General features: G+C 43.5%; 1 protein-coding gene across 11 annotated transcripts in view; it reads left to right on the forward strand.

Moving 5' to 3' along the window:
* ST3GAL1 (ST3 beta-galactoside alpha-2,3-sialyltransferase 1) overlaps window positions 1-23,500 on the forward strand; it is an 84,705-nt gene that overhangs the window by 15,650 nt on the left and 45,555 nt on the right. For 2 of the 11 annotated variants that reach the window (XM_074835598.1, XM_074835414.1), the window contains exons 2-3: window positions 8,696-8,795; window positions 10,745-10,912. The exons of 3 other annotated variants lie outside the window; for them this stretch is intronic. The gene's annotated coding sequence lies outside the window, so the exon portion shown is untranslated. Of the gene's footprint in view, window positions 1-5,666; window positions 5,928-8,695; window positions 8,796-10,744; window positions 18,483-23,500 lie in introns of all 11 variants that reach the window. 6 more of the 11 variants (XM_074835083.1, XM_074835247.1, XM_074835332.1 and 3 more) reach the window with 6 other exon arrangements.

Below are 23,500 nucleotides of genomic sequence, written 5' to 3' on the forward strand. Positions count from 1 at the left end.
TGACATGCACAGCCGTTTGTCTGGAGAATACCCTTAATTTTCTTTACAATGAGTAAGGAAGTCTGCTACTTCATCAAAGGCGTAATTTAGCTTTATTGCTAGTTGCTCCAAGTTGTTAGCCATGACTAATGTAAGCCCTGCCTGTCTGTCAGCAGAGGCTGGAGGACCTAATGACTGTATTCCTGGAGAACAGACTTCATTGATTCAAACTGAAATAGCTGGTGAGCGATGCTCTGAGGAGCTTGCATTAAGAATAAAAACCCCAGATGGCATTGTGTCTATGGTTTTTATAAGGAACTCAGAAAACTGTAGTGAGCTCTCTGTATTTTTCTGTTTTCCACCAAAAAAAATCATTCTCCTCCTCCTCTCAGGTCCATACCTCTTTGCTTTTCTGTATTCTCTTGATATAAATCAGAATAAGTGGCCCAGCCACGTAAGCAAATGTACAATTTAGTGGGGGAATGAAAGCCCTTGCTAACCCTGCAGTGCTCAGCAAAGCTCTCCCCTCCTGCGTCCTCTCCTCTGCGTCCACGTGTGCACCAACCTGGGCCTGCTTCATCAAAAAGGAGCAGTGCTGGAGCTTCCTTTGGAGCTTTTGCTATTTGATTGAATCAAATTGCTCTAAAAATTCTCTCCATCTCTATCCCCACTGTAGGGTAAGAGACATTTTTTCCCTGTCTCTGCTCTCAGCTGGTCCCACTAAGGCTGTTGCCACAGCAGATGTAGAGGTGGAGAAACTTCCAAATACACCATGTGCCAGCTATAAACTATACTGCCTTACCGAACTGGTTAATGTTGTTTAGCTGATATTTCTGTAATGTTAGGAAAAGTTGAATATTATTGGCCAAGCACTTCATAATTTTCTGGTATTTCTAAAATGGATGCCAGCACTTGGAAATACTGAGTAATTTTTAATTGAAGGGATATGATCAGTAGGTGATTAGTTTATGAAGTGCCTTGGATGTATGCTGCATTGTAGAGACAAGCCATCTGGAGCGAGCCTGTGGTTTAGCTTCTGTAATGAGTACCCATGGACTGCAATGCCAAAATGACCAGCTTTATTACGTCGATGAAGATCTTGAGTAATTCATTTCATTTTCACAGATCTAAATGAACTAAAATGGGAACATAATTTGGCCCAAAGTTTAAGTTTGATGCTCTTAATTATTAAACCAGGATCCTCAATGCATTTTCCAGTATGCTTAATAAAACCAGCTACTGTAAATCAACTATTGAGTTCCTTTCTCTGTCTGAAGAGAAATTTTATCGAATTTGCTGTGGCCAGGATTTCACCCCATTTTGCCTGGAAGAGCAGCATGGTTCCTCTAGGTGTTTCTTGTATTTGCTGCTCCTCTAACCTGCAAGCATAGTCCTCTGCCTCTGATCTTGGGGGTAGGCTGGCAGGGTAGAATAATCACAGAATCATAGAATGGTTTGGGTTGGAAGGGACCTTTAAAGGTCATCTAGTCCAACCCCCCTGCATGGGCAGGGACACCTTCCACTAGACCAGGTTGCTCTGAGCCCCATCCAACCTGGCCTTGAATGTTTCCAGGGAGGGGGTATCTACCACCTCTCTGGGCAACCTGTTGCAGTAATACTGTTTCACTGGTGGGGGTTACTGGGCAGAGGAGTCCCATCATAAATCTGTCCTAGTTACAAAGCCCGTAGCTTGCACTGCTGCAGGGTACCTGGGCGGTACTGTTAGTGGGTTCCTTCAGCAGTAGTATCTGTGTTGCCAGTCTTGTAGCCGCTGCAATTAATTACTCTAAAATGAAGATTGATTTGCAGTATCACACCAAAATTAATCCTCCCTCTTTCTGAAATTATCGTTATAGTCTTTTTGCTGAAGTCTGATCAATCATGGTGATGTACAGCGTTAAAACTTAAAATCCTTAGTGCTGCCCTGTATCTGATATATCAAGGGGTGTAGGAAGGAGTGAAGGTGACTGAAAGTGGCTGAAAAACAAGTCCTTGAGAATGCTTTGATCTGAAGTTGAATATCTGTGCACCGACGGGGGCGGGGGGAGTGTACTTTTAGGAGAAGAGCACAGTCTGCATGTAAGTAGATGTATTCTGTTTGATGTGCTGAGATCAAGGTGTCAGAGCCTTTAACTGCTCATCTGGCCATCTTGTCTTGCATTTTCCCTCTTAATTTTTCCCTTGTGTTTGAGAATCGTTTTTCCCTCTTGTTCTAGGAAACATTCTTATGCAAAACCAAATCTCCTGCAACTCAAGCAAGCTGTTTGTAGCACAAAAGCAAAGAGGTACAGGAGTTTTGCCTTTGCATAAAAAACACATCACTTATTTTTCTTTTTTTTCTTTCTTTTTTTTTTTCTCCCCAAACTTGTTATTAAGTGAGCAGTACTTTAATGAAGCATTTCGTGGAGGAAAAAAAATATGCAACTGCTATATCCTTTAGATTGTTCCCAGATCCCTGAAGGAAAGACTATTTACAGATTAAAGCCCTTACTGTTTCCTGTGGCATTGCAAAGCAAATAATGAGCAGGACTTGAAAAGCTCTAGTATCTTCTGGTTTGGAGTACCAGCCCCTCTCAGAACATCAAACAACCATGCCAGCACTTTTTCATGGTACCAGATGACTAAATTTCATAGCAGATTCTCCCCCAATTTAATACTGCTAATGATTATGTGAATGAGACTTAAAATGTAGGCACAAGTTTAAAATCTCAGATTCAGTATTTGAACTTAAACAGATGTCTACAAGAAGAATCTGTTGGGAAGGGAAGCATCAGTTTAAAATTGTCAAGTATTCCAGTTTTTATTGTGATTTCCCCAAAGCCATGCAATCCATGGCAGACCCAGGAATAAATTGCAGGAATCAGGTTCTTGCTGTAAGCACGGACAAGTGGCATGTTCTGAACACTGGCATGTGATGGACAAGCTAGCAGTCTCTCTCTCAGCAAGAGGTGAGTCACTTGGGTAATTCCTTTTTTAAACAGCAAAACTGGATTTATGCTTCAAGCCGCCTCAGACAGCTGAAGAGGAATAAACTTCAGATTAAAACCTTGTGTTTCGTGTCATTACCACCTTCTTCCTTTTTCCCCTGCAGTGACAATGTGTCAGTGGATAACAACGGGAAGGGGAAGTATGCCACATGTGGGAATAATAAAAACTAGCAAGGTCTATATCGTGAGGTCCCAAACTACAACAAGAAAAATGGGAGCACCTCTCTTGCCTTCTAATGTACAGGAAAGAAAAATAGAGGCAAGGAGATGGAGCATTTGGGCAAGTTAAGCGCAGATGTTCCCTACACAAGGTACTTCTTGGAGAAGGTGTGAAGATAGAGGGAGAAAGAGAGTGAGAGAGAGAGATATGCACACACAACTATCTATCAATCCATCCTTGATCAAGGAAAACCACTTCTGGCTGACTGAAGTCTGTTTTTTATGAAAAATCCAGAATATGTCTGTAATGCATTCTGCTGATACAAGCCTGAATCACTACTCTCCCAACTGCACTTTCTGACAACATCTGGTAACACTTGGCCCTTCGATGTGCAGTGCTGCTATAGGCACTGCTTTGAAAAGATGGACTTCAGTGACAATATTGATCTGAGCTTATTCTTAACTACTGTATAATCACAGGCTGAGCACTGGTGACCTACAGTTTCAGGGAAACAAGATAACATTTATTTTTGTTCCAAAAAAAGTAGGTGATACGATCTCTGATTCCAGCCTTTGAAGGGGTCCTGTTTGTAGACATTAGGTAAATAGACACTCAGTTAATTTTTAAAGTGAGCAGAAGGGGATAGACTTTGGATAGGACACTGGATTGAAGACAAGGTTTCATTTCTATCTCTGCTGTAGAAGAGCTGGGAACTCCACTTTGGTGTGGTTTTGCCAGCTATAGACTGTAGCTGCTACTTTGCACCTCTTTCAGAGGTTGTCTGGTTTTAATTAATATTTATTCTCTATCCCTTTTTTAAATGTGCCATTACACTAAAAATTTTTGGAACAGAGCTGGATGGGTCTGCACAGTATACTGAAGTATTGACAATCCTTAGGCATCTACCACTGAAGAGATGAAATGCAGATGGCTTATTCCGTGGGGAAGTCACAGATGCCAAAAGTTTAAAGTAATGAAGACATATGGGGAACCTTTGAATTTGCAGTATAAGGAGACTCTGGTAGGATAAATAACACTATGGGCTTTTTTTCTCTTTAAGGGTTCTCCATATCCCACGTTGTGCAAACATGACTGATGAGATGTTAAAATGTGCTAGAGTAATATTCCTAGAGACTCTACTGTTTTGGATGGGGAAAGGAGAGTTTAATGCTTACTTGATCCTAAATATACCTATTTATAAAAAAAAAAAAAAAAAAAAAGTGTGCTTCCTTTTGCTGTACAGGTAGTTTATGATACCTGAGCGCTCAGTATATGAAAGTCTTAACTAAATGGTTTTGGTTTTGTAAGCTACAACCTTGTAACCCTTAATATACTAGATGAGAAGAATGAGTATGACTCACTTACTGCGAGGGTGGTGAGACACTGGCACAGATTGCCCAGAGAAACTGTGGCTGCCCCCTCCCTGGCAGTGTTCAAGGCCAGGTTGGACGGGGCTTTGAGCAACCTGGTCTAGTGGAAGGTGTCCCTGCCCATGTCGGGGGGGTTGGGACTAGATGATCTTTAAGGTCCCTTCCAACCCAAACCATTCCATGATTCTATGATTATTAGCTCTTGATAGGTAGCAGACATGGTGGCAACTGACAACATGTGGTTGTCAGTGTGTTGAGAGTAGGTGTGCCTCAGCAGGATTTGGTGGCCTTGCTTGGCAAAGAGGTGGAACATCCTTGGAGAGGCTATCAAAGTGGGATGCTGCTGGCTGCCTGCCCATGAAAGCAGAGGTGAAATCCAGCTATGATGACCCTTCAGCAGTGAAGGTTGCATGCGTATAAGAATGAATCTGTCCAGGTGCACAATAGTGCCCCATGGGACTGTAGTTGGGAGGGCTGCCAGGCCCAAAGTAGCTGCAAAGGTGTCAACCTTTCAAGCAGAAAACCTTGGTGGGCGCAGGAATTACTCATGCTCAGGCAACTCCGTAGTCTGAGGTGCCATATGGACTGCAATTACTCTGGTACCTACTCAGAGATGTTACTCTCATGCTTCTCTTGACATGCAGTGATGGAGAGTGGAAGGAGCTGCTACCACAACACTCATCTCTCTTTGGCAGGATGAAACCTGGAACAATGTTATCTCTGTCTCCTCTTGGTCACAGCGCTAGGAAGGGGGATGGAGATATGGTGACTGTACTCATGCCGGGGAAGGTGGTTTTGGGTTCACAGGGCTTCCCCACTGTGGCAGCTCCAGTACATTTTTTTTCCCAGACATGTCTTTATTCTTCATTTCTGTGGCTTTTCAGGTGAGGAAGTGCTAAGAGCGCTGTCCTCCTGGGTATCCTGGGCTGGCGGTGAGGACAGAAATGGGCAAGGGAAAGACGTCAAACAAAGTCAGTGCTCAGAGGAGCCGAGAAAACAAACAGCTAGGGAAAAAAGCCTGGCTTCTGGGACTCATTTCCTTAGGAAGTACAATGTGGAGCATAAACATGTGGGATGACTAAGATATGAAGGAAAACCACGTTCATGTTTGGCAATAAGCCCTGCCTTTCAGCACTGAGGGTAGGGCTTAGTTTCTATGTCTCTCTCCAGGTCTCACACATGTGTGGCTCTCACGGGGAAGACTCCCATTCCACGTGTCCCCTCCCAGTGCTGCCGGCTGACAGAGCTACAATCGATACTGGGAATAATATGCTGCTGTGACTTCATAATTTAAAAACAACCTTGCAGAAGGGAGTATGTTCTCTGGTGTTGCCAAGGGAATTGGAGCTTCATTTTCTTTTAAGAATATTCCGGTTTCTTTTAATTGGAAGAAAACTGCTGACCTTATGAAATGGAGTGCATGGAGGACAGGTATGGGGAGGGGGGAAGCAGTTTGTCCTCCTTCTGGAGCAGGGAGCATTTTCCTGTGCTGGGAATTTGCTTAGAGTGCAGGAGATCAGGGTGGGATTCATCCAACCAAGTACAAGCATCTGCAACGCATGCACTGCTGTCAGAGCTGGTTATCTGTCCTCCTTTTATAGACCGTAAAGAGAAATAGGTACTTTAGCATGTGATTCGTCACATTTTAGAGGAAACACCAAAAAAATAGGCTCTGGAGGTGGGAACATCCCTGTGACAGTTAAAGAAGCCTTGATGACTTGCTCAGGTGTTGAGGTGTGACAGATCAGATGGGTCTTTCCCCAGCATGGCTAAGAGTGACATCCCATTAACCTCTTTGCTAGGGATGCAAGTACCAGAGGGTAAAGGCTGGGGCATCTAAACTGAGGGAGCTAATACTGGTTTTGTGGTTTTCTTCTTCTGTGGAGAATTGAAGCCCTATGGCTGTGTCTGTCGAGTAAGTTGATGGGAGGCTTTCAGAGCCCAAACAGCACTGAGTTGTCTGCAACTTACTGAAAGTCAGTCAGAGCTGTGCCTACCTGCTTCTTTTATGCTGTTTAAAAAAACCAACCATACAAAACAAAACACAGTATTTTGGTGTCATCTATTGAAAAAAACATCCAGCACATAGGTGTTGTTCCTATGGAAGAGTGTGAAAGAGATGGAGAAGCTTCTTTATGGTCCAAAATTAACAGGATACGCTCCTCTTTCCATAGGAAGGAAAAAATTATTACTGGCCTGATTGACTCAGAGCTGCCCTGCAGACCCCAGCACCCAGACTCTTTTTCATAAAAGCTTATTATATATATTCAGACTCAAATCCCAAATAATCAATCATGCTAAGATGCATGGCTTAGCTGAACACTAACTCAGCTGGTGTCTTCTGCCTGCCTATACCACCTGTACCCTCTCATAGATGAGAGATCCAGACTGACCTGACCACAGGTACCCGCACATGCAGTGAGTGGAACCTTTTGCAAAGTGTTTGTTTATCACATGAGAAAACAACTTACGCAAGTATTTAATACTTGGCCTTGTCCGCTGCTTGAAAGGATGCTGTGAGCCCTCAGCCACAGGGCAAAGGTTAGCATTCTGTTTCTGAAATGAAGGAACAGCAACATTTAAGTTCCGGTGAGGCCCTGCTTTGTCAAAGTCTAGCTGACCCTGAAACTTGCCACTGGGCTGCAAGCCAGAAAAGCACAGTTTCTGATGTGCCAGATACTGTATCTCATGCTTTGGGCTGTATTGCTGTCTCCAAAAGGTTGAGGAGGTGATGGCTTTTCCTCTCTTAAAGAGCCTTTCACAACTTTCTGGTGGTCTTCTGAAGCACCAGTTGCTGGCAATAACCTGGGGATGGAATTTCTCCTGCGCAAATGTCTGATCAGTTGTAATTTGTCTGGCAATTTCCCTTTGTTCACACTGTTCAGATGATTTTGCCTCCTGTTTTGCAGCAGAGGATTCATGAGACCTATCTTCACTAGGGTAGCTCTGCTGTGTATGCAAGTCACTGTTGATATTATAACACATGTTTGCCTTTAATTTGATAGTCCATTGCTCTTACACGTATTCACTGTCACTGCAAAAAAAGTGGTTTTGTTGGCTTTTGTTAGGAAGGGATGAGGGAATGCAGAAGTGAAATTTCTTAGTAGAGAAATATAATTTCTGTTCTCTGCTAATAACTAAATATGTAAAAGAATAAAGCTAAAAATATCGGTCATTCTGTAGAGAAGTAAAAGGGCCACTGCCTTGCAAATGCAGCTGTGGGATGTGAAAACATGATCTTCATTCAGAAGATTTTGGATTGTAATTCTGCATCACACCTCTGCCCTTGGTGCTCCACTCTGTGTGTCTCTCTGTGTGTTCAACTCATATTTTGAGTATTTGTGACTAGCTGGACAGCTATCACCTTAGATATGATGTGATCTAAAATCCTCTGAGACACTGAAATACTTGGAGGCAAGGAAAAATGTTGCTTAAGAGCACATGATGTAACTGGAAAGTCTGACCACAGAAAGCCCAAATGTCTGCTAGAGGCACTATTTCCTTAATTACCTAATTTTGGACATTTAAGGAACTATGTTAAAAAAAAAAACAACTAAGTGTGGGCAGTTCTTTTGAGGTCTAAAATAACTGTGATGGATGATCCTTAGACTTTCACAATACAGATGATTCCAGAAAAACAAACGAACAAACCTTTACTGATTTTTAAAAATCAACAGGCTGATTTTTTAATTGTTTTTTAGATTTCGGTAGCTTTTAAATCAAAAGTTTCATTTCAGGTTGCTGGGAATGCCAAGTCTGCTTCACAGTGATACTTTCCTTATATCTAAGGTTTGTGCTGAACCATTCATGAATATCTGGTTTCGCACAGTCCCCCAAATTACTGTCTTCCCGTATGCAGCTTTGCACTGGGATGTCTCTCCGGTGCTCTGGCTGCTGCTGTTTCTCAATCCCGGACCTCAGGGAGTGACAGCTTCCCAGCACAAAGCACTTGCCCTGCAGCCCTGCTTTCGCATTGTCATATTCCAAATTTTTTTTCTCTTCTGACCTGCTGCTGCTGACCATGCTGAACTTGTGTCCTGATATGTATCTTATGCTACCCTGAAATCTCATGCACAGGAAGCATCTGGATGTTCCCCTGCTATATGGGGCATTCTTTCAGGGTTTATCTCAGTTTCATTCTGCTTCATTCTGGCACAAAGCCCTGAAAAAGTAATCTGACTAAGCCAAGCTCTCTGCAGATTCAGATCACCCATCTCTCGCCACTCTTGAGAAGCAAGTGATTCCGGCTGCGTCCACCTGCTCGGAGTTGGTTGTCTTGGGGACGTGCGCGTTTGTCAGGTTTGGTTTTCCCCCTTCTCTTTGCTTTATCATTCATATCCCCTAGAAGAGGAACTGCAATTACTAGGAGAAGGTGAATCAAAATATACTCAACTTCAGGAAGTGGAGTTTGGGATGGGGATGGGATTTTTAAACATTCACTTTAAGTATTCACAGTGTGGGGAGTGGTTTTCTCCCAAAGCTCTGCATTTGCAGGTTTTCCATTGAGAGAAAAGAGAAGTTAGCTTTGGTTTTGCAGGTGTAAGAGAAAATAAGTGTCTGTGTCTTCCTTCCGATTTCACACTGGCTTTTTTTTTTTCTCCAGTTCGCCTCAGCTGCTCTGTGCAGACTTGGCAGGTACTCAGCCCTGGGTGCTTTCTTTTGTTGAGTGAACAATAAATCCAACCAGAGGAGAACAGCTTAATGGTCTATAGTAATCATCTAGCCAAAATCCTGGCTAAAATATGCATCCCTCCAACCTGTGTAGCTCCTGGGTTTGCCTCCTTTCATCCTATTTATGTGTGTGCTGGGGTATTGGAGGCTCCTTGTGAGCAACCTGGTCTAGTGGAAGGTGTCCCTGCCCATGGCAGGGAGGTGGGAACTAGATGATCTTCCAACCCAAACCATTCTATGATTCTGTGATTCTATGCCATGAGTAGGGCAGGTGCTGTTGGTGAAGCAAGAAGTGACCAGGACCCCTGGGATCCCCACATCCCTGATAAAATACATGCCTAACATGGTCCCTCTAGGAGAATCAGGAGAGCCTTCAGTTGTGGTGTAGTACTTTTTCCCAAGGTAAAAAATAATCTAAGTTCCAGACAAATGGGTTTCACTTTGACATTGGAGATGCAGGTTTTAGTCTTGTGGATTATTGCTGTGTTGATAAGATTCATGATATTGTCATGGTTATCTTAATGGTGTTTCACCAAAACACCATTATGGGGAATGTGGGAATCTCTCGCTTCATGTTTTAAGTTGTTTTCTAACTTTCCTATTAGCAGGAGAATCTTTGAGGTGTGATTCCCAGTGCTGAGACCAAAAGGTCTATTCAAAGAATTCAAAATCTCATGATTTCCAAGGCCCAAGTGAAGGGTATTTAATGGTTGGGGCTGCTTGACATGCACCAAACCCCTCAGAGTATACCTGCAAGGAACACAAGCCTGTGAGAGACATACTTACTCATTACTGTGTACGCTCATACATTATAAAGCTTAATGTTTGCTTGAAGCCTGGGTGATAAGGACTCCATTTATGCTGTGTTTGGCTCTTAATCATTATGATGATTTATTATACATCATGTCTAAAAGGTAGATTAAGTCCAAGCATGACAAAACCTCCTACTGAGTTGCTGCTGAGATCTGCCCAATAAAACCAGCTTTGGGTTTATTTTAATTGTTTTGAAGCAAAATTCTTATTTACCTATTACCAAACCATGCAATTATTTAAAGACATTTTTCTGCTCAGTGATGAAATAAGCCCCGAAGTCATATCAGTGAGGTCACCCAGATACCTGCAAATAGGTCTCTGAGCTTAGCAGTGGTTTGCTAATTACTGTTGATACAGTGCCCTGTAAGCAGCAATCATTAGCAAGATGCTGTTTGGCTGCTGGCAGTTTCCAGGCTGGATGCACAGCACAGTGGTGGCTGTGTTGTTCTCAGCATCACGGAAATCCTGAAGTAAGTGATAACCCTGCCGTCAGCATGGGCGAGCATAAGCAGAGCGGACATCCTGATGGAGGCCAGGCAGCACTGCTCTAGTTCACAGTGCAATCTTTTCAAAGTGCAAGAATTTATTTTCCCGTTTGGGGCCCCTGGGCTTGACTTTCAAAATGAGAACCATATTCTGAGCTTTTTGTTCCAGCAGAAAATCAGTTTGCTTTTTTACGCTGAAGCTCTCCTGGTGCTGTGAAGGTATAAAAAGAAAGGTTCTGGCTCACAGCTTAAAGTTTTTTTTTTTTTTGCATTTCCCAGATCGGCTCTTTTGGTTAGCTCTGTGTTTCCTGTATGGGCTGTGGCTGTACAGGGAAGATCCCACGGTATTAGCACATGCTGCCAAATGCAGATCCGCTCCTCGTGTGCGGCTGCTCTCGCTGCCTACAACTGTTTCAGCTCTCTTTGTGTGAGATGTCTCTCTTCCAAGTGAGTAAACCACAGATGCGACTTCCCGCATGATTACCAACTTTTATGGAAAGCTTATGGCTCCCTATGAGGTCTCCTCCTCCGCTCCCACTGTGCTGCTGCTTTTCTGAAGGCAAATTAAACAGATCTATTCCTATCTGACTGAAGCCATTGAGTTACTTAAACAGATTGACCTGACTTAGTCTTATCAATTTCTTTAATGAGGTGTCCTTTGCAACTTCTGCTTGGCTTTTTGCCATCCTTCTCATTAAAAAAGTTTATTTTGGATTCTCTTTGTTCCAGGTGGAGTCATTGCCAGCTAGTTGGCTGGGTATATGCCTGACCCTTAGCCCCTAATAATGCTTCAATTTTCATTTTTAAATCTAGCAAAGACACTGAGAAATTACCTTGCTTATATTTGGAGAGCATGTTAACACTACCCAAGGAGCAGCAGTGGAGAGGGTGTTTCTTACCTCTGGCTCCATGGAAATAATCCTGCAGAACAGAAAGAGTTTCAAGATTAAGATGCCATTTCTTGCAGCCTGGGTGAGATGCCTTCTCACAATCGCCTTTTAAAATGACAACAGTGACAGATTCCACCCAGGCTGGAGGATAACCACCTCCCACTGCAACTTCTTTACAAAGTTGAACCTTCAGGATCAAATGGTGGGGATCTGTGAAGGGCTTACCCAAAGTGAAGGAAAAAATCATTATCCATGCATAGACAAACTGGTGTATTTCTCTGGGATGAGTATGCACAAAAAATGGCTGAATGTATCAGAGTAAATCTGGATTAAACTCTGCTCTGCCCTGGAGAATCTCTCCATGGCTCCATCTTTCCTGATGCTGATAGTCTATCTCCTAAAGCTATTAAATTGGCTAATATTAGGGGGCTGTTTTGATTTTTTTCCTTCACCCACTAAGTATCATTTATGTATTGTACATTAGTCAGGGCCAGACCCTCCATAGGACCCGTATGTGCATGAAGTCATGCCTTTTTGAAGGCCTTATTCAAGGCTACAAGGAGGCTACTTTTCTTGTGCTCCACTATCCTTCACCTTGAACCTTCACCCAGAAGTATCTCCCAAGCTCTTCCTGCCCTCCAAATAGTACTGTCTGTCTTCTTTCAGGCCACAGATTATTAATTGTGCAGATGAGATCCTGAGCAGAGCATTCAGTGGTGGGAAGGGAGGATGTCCCTCAGTATCCTCAGCAAAACTGATGCTTGTGGCTGACTTTTCTGCAAAAGCCCATATTGTCCACGTGTGTTGGGCACAACACATATGATGTGGAGACCCCAAGGGAGCACAGGCAGAGGAATGTCTGATTCTTGGGTGCTTGTTGCATGCAGCGATAAGATAGATGGCAAATACTCACTCCTGACAAGATGTGATGTGCAGGGACATCACCCAGGTACCTCTGGGAACTTTATTATTATTACTACTACTACTATTATTATTATTACATTTTTTTCCTTTAAGGCAAAGTCCTTGCAGAGTTTAGGTGCCAGTGTGGGAAGAGGGCTGCTAACCAGGAGTTAGATATGCAAGTTTGCACTCAGGCAAACAGAGAGGCTCTTCTTATCTCTCTGACTCTTTCCTAGAACAGAGTCTATCAGAGCTGACCAGCTTTAGCAGAGACCAGTTTTGCCTTCATCTTTGGCGTGCTTCATACTGTTAGTGGGGGCAGGTTCCCAACTTCAGTGAAGCCTCAGTTTGCTCTTTAATCCTGATAGAAATAAAACCAATTTAATAGAAAGCTGCTGCAGGAGAAAATCCTTCTGGTCTGGCAAATAAACCACCTCTGCTTCTGCCCCTCCTGCTTCAGACACCCAGCCCAGGCGCTGACAGTATTTTCATCTCGAATGCACAGTTAGAAGAGAGGGGCAGGGAAACCCAAGATAAATCTTGCATAATAGATAACTTCTATTTAGAGACATGTCTTATTCCCAGACAGAGAGAGGAGGAGGAGTGTGTGTGTGGCTCTTGGCCCAGGGAATAGAGGGGAATGTGGGGAAACGGAGGCAATCCCACAGCACTAGCAAGGACACTGCATTACGGATCTCAGCAGTGCACTCCAACCTCCTGGCTTCAGAGCAGAGATTGCTCTTGTATGTCACAGTATTTATTACTGACTGCTGTTGGATTTTTATAAGCCTGATTCAGCAGAGCATTTGCATCTGCATTATTTAAGTGAGTGGGAAACCCACTCTGTCTTTATAAAGTTCGATGTGTGCTTAAGTGTCTTGCTGAGCTGGGATTAATTTAGAGAAAATAAATAGCTGCTTCCTGGCTTGGATAGCAAGCAGTCTGGGGCCAGTGTTTGCAACCTGATTAGATTTAGGATGTTTCAGTTCTGAGTGCCTAACTTGAGATACCTCAGCACACAAGTTTATCAAAAAATACAAGCACCCTTGAGAAAAGCAGAACCTTAACCACATTGGACCACATTCAGCAGCCCGAACACTAATTTACAGAGTGTTTTCCAAAGTGTGTGGTCCTAATGAATGTAAAGCTGTCCAGAGGGCTGTGTATATTGGATTTGCAGACCGTATTATTGAGTTGTGGTCAAACTGACCACAGATAGACCTGTTCTGACTCAAATAATCAGGTATCAGTCTGTGTGTGAGCCACAACAGTTTGGAGAAGGTGTTTCTTGTGTCTTTGTGTGTGCCTGGTGGGCCTGAGCCTGCATTCCTGTACTGGCCTCTGAGAAATTGCCCATTAAAATGGAAGTGGTTTTTGAGTGAATAAGGAGTTCATACTATCACTGTGGATTTTAGTTCCTTCCATTCATTTTCTTTTGATTATTAGTACAACACTTTATTTTTGCACAGTGTAATATTTTATTAAAGGCACATTTGTAGCTAATAACATTTATGAAGAGGCAGCTTTGACTGAAACTGCATCTGAATGTCACTTAAATAATGAATGGAAATGCCATATATTCATTAAAATTTGAACAATGATAACTGTATGTCTGTTAGAGTCCCCTTTTTGATGGATATGGCCAGCAGCCATTAAAATACAGTGGGAATTCTTGTTCACAGGCTCACAATGTCTGATAATAACACTCTTGATAAGTATTTGCAGCTCAAGACACTGAATTTACAAAAGGGATTCATCGTAGCTAACAGTGGCTCTGAAGATTGAAATGTTACCATCATTCAGCTCTACTTTTTCTTGGGTTTGTTTTTTTTTTTTTTAAGTCTCATATGTGCAAAGAAATGATTTCACTTCCCTGTTAGTCTGTAAAGTTGGTTTTCTGCTAGCCTCTATGAGAAGCTACTCACTTTTTGAATTTAAATTATTAGCCAGTATCCCCAACTGGTGCAGACTGGTCCCAGCTCCACAATGGGAGAGGTGGTGTGTCAGTGTGATGAAGGTATGCACCTTTTGTAGGTTTTTCTGCCCTCCTTCCTTTCACAGGAAACCATGCGTAGACAGAAGAAAAGACAGCATGTAGGTTACATTGGGATGTTTCAAATGACTTGGCACCTGATTTCCAACCACTGTGACTAACATAGAATCATAAAATCACAGAATCGTTTAGGCTGGAAAAGATCTTTAAGATCATCAAGTCCAACCATTACCCTAGCACTGCCAAGTCCACCACTAAACCATGTCCTCAGGCATCACATCCACACATCTTTTAAATACCTCCAGGGATGGTGACTCCACCACTTCCCTGGGCAGCCTGTTCCAGTGTTTATGACCCTTTCTGTGAAGCAATTTTTCCTAATATCCAATCAAAACATACCCTGGTGCAACTTGAGGCTGTTTCCTCTCATCTTATCACTTGGTATCTGGGAGAAGAGACCAACACCCACCTTGCTACAACCTCTTTCAGGTAGTTGTAGAGCAAGAAATAAGGTCTCCCCCTCCAGCAGAACCTCCTTTTCTCCAGACTAAACAACCCAGTTTCCTCAGCTGCTCTTTGTAAGAGTTGTGCTCTAGACCCTTCACCAGCTTCGTTGCTCTCCTTTGGACATGATCTTTAATATAAAGCTGTCCAAGAGATCTTTAAAACATGCCCATCCTTGCCCTGAGGACAAGGCAGTGTTTAGCACCCTGTCCAGGACGCATTCTTTCTGCACAGGCAGAGCATATATAGTCATTTGTGACCCTCTAATTACTTGTGACCTTCTCAACCTATAACATAGCACTAATTTAAAGAAAAAAAAAATCTACTTTTCATCCTAATTTTAACCTAGAGGGTTTGTAGAATTTAGAAATGGAAGTGACGTACTGGGTTATCTAGTCCATTTTCTCCACCCCTCTGCTCTTTCTTCTAAGCTTTCATGTTTCAGGGCTTTTTAATGTTTACAGATGTATTGCTGCTGCCACTGTTTCCCCAGCTCAGTGATGTGGATGTCACTTGTCTCTAACAAGGACACTCACATGGTACTTTGAAGTCGGAGGAAAATATGGAAAAATCCTCTTAATAACATCTATCCCAGAAAGTGACTTTGCTTAGCTTACAGTAAAGATGATGTGCTTCAGAAAATTTATTAAGCACAGAGTCTTGTAACTCTTTGCTTAGACCTACAAAGCTGACCCAACAGAGGCAGTGTAGTACAGTGGCCAACTGACAGATTTATATTCTTCATTTTGACCTTGCAAAAATCACTTAATAGAGATTCTCCTTTCCACCCTTGTCCATTCTGCAGGGCAAGGTTTATCTGAGCAAAAAGTGCTTACTAAGCATCAGTAGAGCACTTCCTGTGCCAGGACCCTGAGCTTTATCTCTCAAGCCTGGTCAAATAAAAAATAATAAATTGGTCTTCTGAAGAAATAGATCTTTGAAAGAATCTTTTAGGGTGGGTTTTCAACTGGCACAAAGTGCTGGAGTTCTGAAAGATTTGGCAAGCTGTTTGAGTTTAGTTTTTCTTCTGTCATCAAGGATATAGTCTGTTGACTTTGTTGAATCTTTCCCCCATTCCTGTGTTCAGTTCTGATCTGGCAGCAGGAGCTGGAAGGCTCACATCCTTGTGCATTAAACAGGATGTAGTGCCTAATTATTATCTTGATTAAATTTTGTGATTAAGTGGTCTGTAATTGTCCGTAGGCTCAGACTTTCCAAGATATTACTCAGAGCTGTGTTGACTGATCATCTGGTCAGGGTTGAGGTGGCACTGTGTTGATTAAATCTTACTTTAAGGGGAAATGGCACACATCTCTGCATGCACTGAAGCTCTGTGGAATTTTGTTATATTTCTCTTTCCTAAGCAATATGTAAAAGTTTATCCAGTGCAAGGCTAGATAGGTAATAAATGTCAAGAAAGTATCTATAGAGGGATATATGTTTAAAATATATTAATGACTCCTTGTTTAATTTCAGAAGACAGAAAAATACCAGATTCCTGATAAATTTCCAAAGTATGTACAAAAACCAGAGAAAATAAGTATATGATAGCATCACAACTTCCCCTTGATGACTAAAGCTACAGCATTTTTCAAGCTAGGGAAGAAGCAATTTTAGGGTTGATTAAATTGAAATCTCTGTCTTTCCCTGTCCTCTCAGGAAAAAAAAAACCATCCATGCATTTTAAATTTTACTCCTTTAATGTGCTATGGCATATTGATAAATAATAATAATAATAATATGCTTCTTTTTAACAACAAAAGGCCAATCTGGTAGTCAAAGGTTGTTTTGCAAGCTCAGTGCAACTTGGACTTGAATATCACCCAGTAATAAGAGTGTGGAGATGAAATCCACTTGGATAAAAAATATAGAGCAATGCAACTTGACAGGCTGAGTCCTAAAGGACAGCAGTCTTGGATCCAATAGTCTCTCTCATTTTGAATAATTGCTGTGCAACACGGAATCAAACATTTATTGCTGAGTACAGGCACATTTGCTCTCCCTGGTGACCCTCTATAAGCAAATGTGCAATACGATTTTATTACCAGGAATGCATTTCACACAAACTGTTTGCTTTACAGAATTAAATAAACCCGGACAAAGGACAGTCAATACTATTGTTTTGCCTTCTTGCATTTAAATGCTGTCTCCTAGACAGTTCAATAGCAAGCCAGAAGAGAGAACGGTTCTGTCTAAATGATTCACATAGAGAAATTCACCTTTGAGGAAAAGCTCACAAGAGCACTAAAATCAAGGGGTTACTTCTCTGTAGACAGAGCATTCAGACTATTGCCTACATCTGAGCAGACCATTGCAATTGATGCTAGTGGGAATTAGGTTGACTGGAGAAATCTTAGCCAAAAAAATTGTTTCCAAACTGGAACGGCTGAGCAGTGGTGAATCTTTGATTTTGCTGCCAATGCAGCATTTGAAGAGTGAAACCATATTTGTGGCTGTGACTGAAAGAGCTTCTGGGAGACATTTGAACCCATGCCATGAATTTATGAACCAGAAACATTTTTCAGTGTTCAGGAAAAGGACATCTCAGAGCAGCATTTGCCTGGGGAGGGGCTGTGACCAGTCTTGCCTTTGGGCAGAGCCTGCAATGATGAGACCGGTATCTCTTCAGTGCAATTAAAAATAAAGGCATCTGGTGCCTGGCTTGTCATGATGACAGCACATTGCACTGTTGTGGAGGGACATTAGGAGCCACTTAAAGTGCCAACTAGTGCCTTATTTGTTGTGCTAATGTATTCCTGCAGTGTTGACTCTCCCTTGCTAGGGCAAAACTAGACTAAGCAGAGTCAGAAAGGTTAATGTGTTTGGTCTTTTTCTTTCTATCAGTTATCTGAGCACAAGAGGGCTAAGGCATCCCAAGGCATGGAGCAGGGGCTTTGTTGTCTTCATAAAAACTTGAGAACTCCATTCAGAGATACAGATCCAGCACAACACAACTCTGAAAACTTGTGATTGTTCATATTCAGGTACATGCTAGTGTTGTTCTCCACCCACAACACTATGCTTTGTACAATGATGTTAAGTCAAAGGGAAGTCTATTGGGTTTGCATGGAAAGGTTTTGGTAGGGAGTGGGGGGGCTACAGGAGTGGCTTCTGGGAGAAAATGCCAGAAGTTTCCTCTATGTCCAACAGAGCCAACGCCAGCCAGTTCCAAAACAGACCCACCGCTGGCCAAGGCCGAGCCCATCAGTGATGGTGGTAGCACCTCTGTGATAACATATTTAAGAAGGGGAGACGGTGTCAAAAATGGCAATTGCAGGCAGAGAGAGGAGTGAGAATATGTGAGAGAGAAAGCCCCGTAGACATCAAGGTCGATGAAGGAGGGGCAGGAGGTGCTTCAGGCTCCAGAGCAGAGACTCCCCTGCAGCCCATGGTGCAGCCCATGGTGAGGCAGCTGTGCCCTGCACCCATGGAGGTCCATGGTGAAGCACATCTCCACCTGCAGCCCGTGGAGGACCCTATGCCAGAGCAGGGGTATGCCTGAAGGAGGCTGTGACCCCGTGGGAAGCCCATGCTGGAGCAGGCTCCTGGCAGGACCTGTGGCCCCGTGGAGAGAGGAGCCCACGCTGGAGCAGGTTTGCTGGCAGGACTTGTGACCCCATGGGGGACCCACCCTGGAGCAGTCTGTGCCTGAAGAACAGCAGCCTGTGGGAGGGACCCACACTGGAGCAGGGGAAGAGTATGAGGAGTCCTCCCCCTGAGGAGGAAGGTACGACAGAGGCAATGTGTGATGAACTGACCACAACCCCTATTCCCTGTTCCCCTGTGCTGCTGGAGTGGAGGAGGTAGAGAAACTGAGAATAAATTTGAGCCTGCAAAAAAGGGAGGGATGAGGGGAAGGTGTTTTAAGATTTGGTTTTATTTCTCATTATCCTACTCTGATTTGATTGGTAATAAATTAAACTAATTTCCCCAAGTTGAGTCTCATTTGCCCATGATGGTAATTGGTGCGTGATCTCTCCCTGTCCTTATCTCAACCTACAAGCCTTTCGTTATATTTTCTCTCCCTTGTCCAGCTGAGGAGGGGAGTGCCAGAGCAGCTTTGGTGGGCACCTGGCATCCAGCCCGGGGTCAGCCCACCACAGGAAACACTATAAAATATATATTGGATGTGATTGATAGCACTGCATGGAAGCAAGAATAAATTCTGAAATGCTGATTTATCATTCCAAGACCAGCAATTGGGCTTTTTATGAGACTTGAACTAAGGAATATAAACACTGGATGACAGGCACAGTGGGACTGGCTATTCAGACTATACCACCGGTCTATCCCGTTATTGAGAGCCAGAACACAACAGCAGAGAGAAGCCATCAAAACGTTGCAGGAAGTCCTCAACTGTTGCAGATCTGTGGACAGTGCAGGAATGAGATGTCCTGGGGCCCAAGCCTATTCAAGGTATTCTGGGGGGTTCATCCTCTGCATGATCCAGGATCAAACAAACCTCCAGCTCCAGGGATCAGAACTGGCAGAGGGTGCAGGATGAATGCCATCATGGGCCATTTTCTGAGAGTCTAACCGGGCCTGGGTTTGGAGCAATAGGTCTTGTCCTGAGCAAAGAAAGGTGGGAGGAGTTGTGTCATCTCAGCACTCTGAGTGTGTGATCTGGCAGGAGTCCTCACCAAAATTTTTTTATAATAATTTGTGAGATAAATACACTGCAAGCATCACACACAGCCAAATGAAATGGAAGTTGTGGCAGAGCTGGTCAAGGGGATTTTTTAAGTCAAGAGACTTCATCTTTCAAAAAATTGTGTAATTGGTGACCCAGGCTTTCGGGATTTAATTTTTGGCAAGTGATTTTGATCTGAAAAAATTCTCTTATTCACTCAAAAGCTCCTGCCTCTTGCCAACTCAGTAATGTGCTGTTGGGACAGGTAGAAAGGGCTGCTTTCCAAAAATAAGCAGATATTATGCAATAAGCTTAGTTATGTTAATAACTAGAAGACAGATGTACTATTTATTATCTGCTTTCAAATCCAAGTAGGCAGTCATACTGATGATTGCTGATTTTTTTTCCTCTTATAAAGGGAAATGTGTGGGGAAGGGCAGAACTCGGTGTTTAGCATTCGACTTTTGATTCTACATTGCAGCTTGGTAATTGATGAAAGATCCTGGCACATGTTGCTTTGTGCTTTGACCCATGTCTGATAAGCCACATCAGGAGTCCTTCACAGGACCCTTACTCTAGCTAGAGTAAGATCCTTCTTGGAGGACATGCTTCTAGAATTCTCATTGAAGTGAATGGAGCAGATCTGGATAGAAATTGCCTGTCCCTGTTCCATTACTTTCCATCTTTTTGTCCTGATTCTGTTATGTGTAGGAGCTGTCCTACATGTAATGTCCACTGTTGTAAACAGGAGCAATCTTAAAATTCATCCTGGATTTTGAAAAAAGGAACTTTGGATAAAATGGCTGGTGGAAATAATTTGGAAGACTCAGCTGGCTTTGCATGAACTTGGAGCAGACTTAAAATACACTGACAAGTCCAGCAGTGAAAAAAATCTGTGTTTGTTGTCAGCTAATGTATCCTTCCCCTTCACTCTGGGTTATTCACGCTGCTTCTCCTTAGGCACTTAATTTTGATGTCTAAATTAGGAGCCCAGTAAATGGGAAGGCAAGGCTCCCCAGTTGCCAATGGAAGGGGTGAGCCCCAGCGCCATGGTTGCTCAGTAAAGGAATTTAACTTCAAAATTACCAGTGTGAGTTAAAAGTGTGAGATTGAGACGTGTGTCCCAGCACCAGGCTGGAGCTGCATGTCCTGGCTCTCATCTCAGCTGTTCGTGGGGAGTGACCCAAGAGCTTATCCACCTCCATTCACCTATTCCATCATCCACAAGTGACTAATACTACCCTCTGCAGGAGCACTACTGTCTGCGTAAGGAACTTGTGGGTAATATCACACTAAGCACCAGATTCACATCTCTGCCACCTCAGTGACCTAAAAGGGGTTGTGCAAATGTGAGTAGATGCATGTCTTCTCTGCCCCATAGAAAGGCAATGTGTAAAATTTGGGCTTGTATGCCTACAGGGAGATACATAGCTGGAAAACAAACAAATAAAAACCTTGAGTTGATAGTATTTACCCATGTCACACTCAAAAATGCTCTTGAATAGGGTGGGTGACAATAGCACGGTGTCTCCTACATGCAGGTGGAGGCAGCAGATAACCATGGTGGCTGGTGCCGGGCAAACCGTCTCGTGCTGCTGGGACCCAGCCTGGGACCCTGTGGCTCCTTTGCAGGCATCGCCGAGGGTCGCTGAATCGCAGCCAGCGAGCCAGCTGGTAGCGCTCGCTCTGTCTGCAGTTTACTTTATCCCATAAAGTGTTTCAAATGCTTTTTCCGCCCCCCTCCTCTCTCCTTGCTTTTTAACAGATGGCATTGAAGGACTTTTACCTTTTTTTTCCCTAGTCTTTTTTAGGCTCTCCCTGCCTCTCGTCATGTCACGGGTGATGCCCCTGACAGCTGACCGCTGACTTTTGCGCCAGCAAGCTTTTTTCTTGTCCAGAAACCAATCTGTTACAAGGCTGCCTAATAACCCCCTCCTCCTGCTGCAGGCACGAAGCCCTCAACCTGCCCCGAGCGGCTGCTCCATCCTTCTGCCGGCAGCACCAGGGATGGGGCACATAAAGGCCCTGGGAGCAGCAATCCCTGCCTCCCCACTCAGCTCTTGCAATGCTGCCTTTGCCAAGCAGCATGGCAATCTGGGCTAAATTACCGAAGAAAAGCCAGCTGAAGCGGTGCAATGTTACCCTCTTTGGAGACCGGCTGCTCTCACCTGGCATCTCACAGCTAATCATATTGACAGGAGCCATTGTTTATTTTCCTCCGTCCTTGTCTTCCTTGTTTTATGGTAAATTAGAGCAGGCAGGCAAGCCATCCATCAGCCTATAAATGCTGCAGAGTATTTTGGCTTTGTGCTAAATAATTGTGCATTTTATTACTATTTACACATTCATTTTCCTAGGCAATAAAATGCAAACTGCAGTCCCCAATACTTTTTATATTTTGTATCTGTATCGTGGCAGCCACACAGGCTTCAGCAGCAGCATGCAGCCTACTGCCGTAAATACACTCTTATTTTAGTAGGTCTAACATTTATTTATAATTAATGTCAGGGACCTTACACAGTAATACCAATTATTGATTTTATTTTTTTTTTTTTAGGAAAAAGAAATTACTTTTTTTCTTATTACTGCCATAGCAACACAATCAAGTTTCAGTGGCTAATCTTGTCCAGAACAGTGGAAGAAAAGGCTCTTAAAAACTGATTTGGTGGTAAAGTTATAAAAAGCAGCATGTGACCCCCTTACCTCTAGGGTTTGTATAGATGGCGATTATCCTATGCGGGGGTAGGGGACAGTAACTCAAATTAGCATCTCTGTTTGTGTCAGCAAAGGCGGGTGGTAATGGGAAAGCTCTGTAGCACGACCAGTTGTAGCCACTGCAAAATGGGCGCCTTTGGAAGTGGCAATATGGCTTAATGTCCCAGCACAGCTGGGGATGGGGGGTGCACAGGCTCTCTGGTGGATCCCCAAACTCCCATCATTAATGGCGGAGGAGTGACCACTGTGACTGCAGGTTGTGCAATGCTGGCAGAGCCCAATGGATTGCAACACTCCCTGTACAATGAATGTAAATGAAACTGAGCTTGACTCACTAAAAACACATGCACAAGGATGTGAATTGGACCAAATAAGACTTAAAATACTTTTTTATACTTTAAATCTCCTATTACCTTCTTGGTGTTAAGATGGCTAACCATGCATTTGTAAACTAAATTGCCCTTATCATAGAAACACAGAATACCAGGTTGGAAGGGACCTCAAGGATCATCTGGTCCAACCTTTCTTGGCAAAAGCACGGTCTAGACAAGATGGCCCAGCACCCTGTCCAGCTGAATCTTAAAAATGTCCAATGTTGGGCAATCCCACCACTGCCTTGGGGAGGCTATTCCAGTGGCCAATTGTTCTCATTGTGAAAAATTTTCCTTTTGTGTCCAATCAGAACCTCCCCAGGAGTAACTTGTACCCATTACCCCTCATCTTTTCCATGTGACTCCTTCTAAAAAGGGAGTCTCCGTGTTCTTTATAGCCACCCTTCAAATACTGGAACATCGTGATAAGGTCTCCCCTAATCCTTCTCTTCTCAAGGCTGAACAAACCTGGTTCTCTCAATCCTTCCTCATACGTCAGGCTTCCCAGTCCCTTGATCATCTTTGTGGCCCTGCTCTGGACCCTCTCCAGCCTGTCCACATCTTTTTTTTATAGCAGGGACCAAAACTGAACACAGTATTCCAGGTGTGGCCTGACAAGCACTGAGTAGAGTGGGATGATGACTTCTTTATCTCTGCTGGCCATGCCCTTGTTGATGTAGCCCAGCATCCCATTGGCTTTCTTTGTCACAGCAGCACCCTGTTTACTCACGTTGAGCTTGATCTGGCCAGGACCCCCAGGTCCCTTTCCACAGAGCTGCTTCCCAGCTGGGTAGATCCCAGTTTGTCCTGCACTCCTGGATTACGTTTTCCCAGGTGCAAGACCTTACACTTGTACTTGCTGACCTTCATAAGGTTCTTGTTATCCACTCTTCCAGCCTATCCGGGTCTTCCTCCAGGGTGGCTCTCCCTTCCAAAGTGTCTACTTCCCCACTCAGTTTGGTATCCTCAGCAAAATTCATCAAGGTACACTTGATCCCATCATCCAGATCACTTATGAAGATAGTAAAC

Source organism: Strix aluco, chromosome 1 (genome assembly GCF_031877795.1).
Source record: "Strix aluco isolate bStrAlu1 chromosome 1, bStrAlu1.hap1, whole genome shotgun sequence".
Taxonomy (NCBI): Eukaryota; Metazoa; Chordata; class Aves; order Strigiformes; family Strigidae; genus Strix; species Strix aluco.